This window comes from Chrysemys picta, chromosome 13 (genome assembly GCF_011386835.1).
Source record: "Chrysemys picta bellii isolate R12L10 chromosome 13, ASM1138683v2, whole genome shotgun sequence".
NCBI lineage: Eukaryota > Metazoa > Chordata > Testudines > Emydidae > Chrysemys > Chrysemys picta.
Window position 1 is genome coordinate 11,008,681 of NC_088803.1, and position 5,097 is coordinate 11,013,777.

Genomic DNA, 5,097 nt, shown 5'->3' on the forward strand with positions numbered 1-5,097 from the left:
GTTTTATTGCACTGCGTGGAAAGAAGAGGTTCACAAGGGCTTTTGCAGGTCACAATGGTCCCTCCTGCCTTTGATATCTATGGGTCTGGGTATCTCAGTGCAGAGAAGCCCAAGGGTGTTTCTTACTACTGTAATAGTGAAGGTGGCAGGGTTAACCACATCCGCAGCCAGGCCGAGCAGGCACCAGAGCAGGGAGGAAACCCCCCGCCCTGATGTGGGCACAGCTGTGGCTGGAGGCTTCTCCAATCGGCATCTCCATCCCTGGGCCATCTGGGGTGGGAGATTCCGGGCAGCAGGGTACACGTCCCTGTGGTTGCCAGGCCCTGCCCTCCCCTCCCCACGCCTGGTCCATATAACCCGCCGGGGCTAAGGCAGAGGCTCCGAGCCCATCCCTGGATGGGTCTGACAATGCAGCTCTTGATCCTCGTCCTGCTTCCCGTGGCCTTTTGCTTTCCCCCTGGGTCTCAGGCTGGTGAGTCTCTTTGGGGGGGAGATCAGGGCCCATGGGCAGTGGGACCCTCACCCCATATGGGGAGCTGTGGGCAGCATTTAGGGTCTCCCCTTTGCACCTGCTGAGGCCAAGGACCTGTATCGACCCCTGCATCCTCTCCTGAGTGTGGCTGGGGCTCTCACAACAGCACAAGGGGTTGGGTGGCCAAGCCCCCACAGGCTCCTTTGGGACCCCACTGCCAATCAGTATCCTAGACAGGGAGGTCAGCCATGGGGCTAGGCCACTGGGCTGGGACCCAAGAAATCTGGGACCACTTCCCAGATCTGCCCAGGATCTCTGTGGACAGGGATTTGTATGGATTGAGGATGGTCACTGAAATCCCTTAGACAGGTTTACAAACAATCTCCCCGGGCCTCAGTTTCCCTATCTGTACAATGTGAAGAACAATTCAGCTTGTGTCTGGACGCTGCCTTGGTCAGTGAAAGACCTGGAGCAAGGGAGCCCTTGATCTCGGTCAGTTTCTGCGCAGCCCCTGGCAGGATAGGGGCCTGGATCTCAGTGTCTGTGCCACCCTCATGTAAATAACAGCAATTTGTCAAAGGTGCAATTTTCCAACACACCCACCACCACCACCACCTGGGTGGAGAGTTCTTCAGAGGTGATCACAAAACATATTTTATTTTCCATTGGAAAAATCCACAAAGTGGCACTATTAAATTTTCAACTAAATATCACCCAATACTGGGGGGAAAGAATCAGTTTCACCACAGTAATTTAGACAGGTTTGAGACGAGGCTTTTGAGAAAAAATGACGTTCATGAAAAGTTTTGTGGGTCAGTCTGGGAGCAGCCCTGGCTGCTCACTGTGGACTGATGGAGAAGACGCATCCACAAAGGACCTCTCAGTGCCCTTCCAGGGGCTCCTTGGCCTAATCTGGGGTGACTTCGGCCCCCAAAGCTGTTAACTCCAGGCAGTGCGATTACTGACCCACTCCTGTTCTTTCCATGGTGGTCAAGCTTAGGATGTTAATGCTCCAATCTTTGATTCCTGGTTGCTTTTTGGATTTCCATTTCTGTGGGGCTAGTCTTTTCACCACTGTTAGTGCTCTGCTTAGCCAAAGTCTTTCAGATTTATTCTGCTTCCAATTAACACTCGTTAGGTTCAAAATTACAGGTTTAATTTTATTTGATAGGAAAAAATGTACTCTCCAATTCAGTTCCACCCAAAGCCTATGCATCTAGGTGCCTTCCCAGTGCATATGGGTTAAGTCAGCACCTGCCGAATCACAGAACCAATATTTGTCTGACTTAGAAGCATCTGGTTTGAACAGAAGGGAGGTCCAGGATCTCCTGTGTATGAATTCCTGTGGAATTAAACTGAAATGTAGCTCCAAGGAGCAGTTCAGAGCACTGGCTAAAGTTTGTTTCCATTTGGTTAGCAGAAAATAATTGGCCTTGTTCCTCCTCCCGATGCTTTTTTAGAGGATCAGTGTTTAGTTCAAATTTGCTGGCCAGCTGTGCATATAATGTTCAATAGCTCTTGGCAATCTAGGTAACATTTGGAGAAATGAAAGCAGTAAAGGGTCAGGGATAGTGACGGCATCAGGGCTAAATGGATGGGGGACGGCATGTTTCCATTGCATACCTTGCCACTGCTTAATCTGCAGAGTGGCCAAAGAAAATTGTTTTGGTGACTGAAAACTTACAAATTGTCAGCTGAAAAGTGCTGAAAGCTGGGGGAATGATCAGTTTGCCAAGAAAAATGCTGAAATGTTTGAGGCAAGGAGACACTTTCTGGGAGATTTTTCATTATCTAGAAAACCTGATTTTCTGTACAAAATAGTTGTGGGGGGTGGGGGCGGGGGCAGCTTGGGAGCAGCCCTGGCTTGTCACTGTGGGTTGATGGAGAAGGTGAAATATCAGCAGGAGACGTGTCAGTGGCGTTCTGGGTGCTACTGGTCCCCAAAGCCGTTACCCATTCCTGGTGCATTTGGTACTGATTATCCACCCAGGAAGGTGAGAGCTTTAGATTTACCCTCCGGCCCCATGGGTTGTCCAGTGTGGAGGAGAGCTCAGCACAGGGTAAAGACAGGAATCTCCCAGGGAGAGCATCACAGGGGTTGGGTTGAGCTGTGCGGACTCCCCTTTGAGATGGGGAGATTGATCCCAGCCCAGCCCAGAGAGACAATGGAGTTACTTATATGAATCTGTTCCCCCCACTCCTAGGTGAGATCATCAGAGGACAGGAAGCCCAGCCACACTCCAGACCCTACATGGCCTATCTGCATTTACGAGATGGAGATGAGAAGTCTCACTGTGGAGAGTTCGTGGTGGCAGAGAACTTCGTGCTGACGGCCGCTCACTGCAATGGAGAGTGAGTGCCTCTGTGCTGGGGATGTCGGGGCAGGTTGGGCGTTAGCAGGTGATGGGGGAGCCGGAGCTCTGGCACCGTCGTAGGTTGCAGGGAAGGAGCAGTGAGTGCAACAGGCTGGGAGAGCAGAGCCCAGAGTCTGATCTGCTCAGGGGGCATCGGAGTGTCTCTAGGAGCCTGTGCAAACCATGGTCCAGATCTAGCGCTGGGTAAATCAATGGAGCTACAGTCGCTGGCACCAGCTGGGCTCTGGCCCACTGTTCCGATAGGGGCAGGGAGGGGCTCACAGCCATAGGAGAGTTCTGCGGGGCTATGGGGTGGGGGCACTTGGGTGTAGACCCCTGTCTGGATCTAGCTGGGTGGGGTCTCCTGGCTGGAGGGGAGCTGAGATCCTGGGGAGAAGGGGAATGAAGGAGTCTGAGATCACTTCCTGAGCGCACCATGCTCCCCTGTTCCCACAAGTTCAGTATTTATGTCATACCATGTACCCATCCCCCACCTCAGTACACTCCTGTCCCGAATGCCCATGTATTGCTCTTGGTTTTTATAGCAGGCTCACTGTGTATCTGGGAGCCCATAACATTCAACAATGGGAACAGAGCCAATAGAAAATCCCTGTGCGCTGCCGGATCCCCCATCCCCAATACAACGGAGAGACCCTTAACAATGACATTGTGTTGCTGCAGGTACCGTCCCCATTTTATCATCCCACCCCCAGTGACCTCACACTTCAGGAGGTACCACCCCCATCCCATCACTCCACCCCCATCACCTCACACTCATGCACTGGACACATCTCCATTTTCCTCTGTTAGGATGTGTTGGGCCCTCCCAGCTCCAATCCCTGTTCTGATCTGGTTCCCTGTTTTCCCTAATGTCCCTGGCAGCTGTCACACAGCGCCGTGCTGAATAACTGGGTGCGGCTCATCCCTCTGCCAAACGCCAACTCCAGGGTGAGGCCGGGATCCACGTGCAGCGTGGCTGGATGGGGTTGGACTGGCTGGAACATAAGAACTGATACACTCCGTGAGGTGGACCTGGAGGTCATGAGGGACAACATGTATTCTGGATACAACTGCTCAACAATACTGTGCGTGGGGAAGCCTAGCCTGGGGAAATTATCTTTTCTGGTAAGTATCCTGCTGATCTGGAGGCTCCTTGGTTCCAGGAGGCCGCTGCTGGGAGGGAATTGGGAGGCGCTTTCCAGGGCTAAATATCTAATTGTGCAGTGATCCCCTACCAACCTAGCCCCGCTCGGGAGACCAGATCAGCACAAAGAGGTGAGGTGATCGTGAAACCAGCTCAGCACAGTTCCCACTAGCTTGGCCAAGATCTATTATTATACATGGCTATTGACGTTCCTTCATCTGAAACCCTGGCCAACAACCCAATTCAACTCTACCCCAAACTTAACCCCCACCCCAACACAATCCTCCCAACCCTACCCCAAACACAAACCCCACCCTACACAAACCTACCAACTCAACACTAAACTCACCCCCCAATGCAACCCTCTCCAACTCTATCAAACTTAATCCCTGTCCTGTAAAACTCTCCCCAACTCCAACTCTCCCTAAACTTTACCAACTCTACTAAATTAATCCCTGTCTTATCCAGCTCTACCCAACATTCCCCCTGTCCTACTAAACTCTGCCCAAACTCATCCCTACCTACATCCACCCAATTCAAACACTATCCAATTCAAACACAAATCTACCAAACTCTGCCTAACCCTACCAAGTGCTACCCCCCCCCCCCAAAATGAAACCCTTCCAAACAGAAAACATTTTGGTGACATTGCCAACGTTGAAAAAAGGCTTTTTTTTTTAAACACAAAACCATCTAAACTCTCATGCAATCACATCTGTAGATAAAAAGTCATGCTAGAGAAGTTCAAGACATAATTGTGCTTATTCTTAATCCCAGGGTGATTCTGGTGGCCCCTTGGCATGTGACGGAGTGGCCCAGGGCATCACTTCATATGTTGATGGGAATTTTTACGAACTAAGCTTGTTCACAGGACTCTCCAAATTCATCCCCTGGATCCAGAACATTCTGCAGTAACAGCACTAAAGCAGACACCCATTTTCCTGCCTCTTTGGCTGGCTACACCAGCCATGGGCTAACTAGGCTTTGCGTGTGAAATGCAGATTATCTTCATTACTCTTAGAAAAATGCTATGAATTGATTGGTGTCAAAATGGATTGGGGGTGGGGGAAGCAGTCCGTAAGTGTTGAGCTAAAACCCCTGTGTGTCTCCGGGAGTTTTTGGACTCT

The 5,097-nt window shown here is 51.0% G+C and overlaps 1 pseudogene; it reads left to right on the forward strand.

Moving 5' to 3' along the window:
* The first annotated feature begins 408 nt into the window (after nt 1-408).
* LOC101947580 (cathepsin G-like) lies at nt 409-4,885 on the forward strand (annotated as a pseudogene).
* The last annotated feature ends 212 nt before the right edge of the window (nt 4,886-5,097 follow it).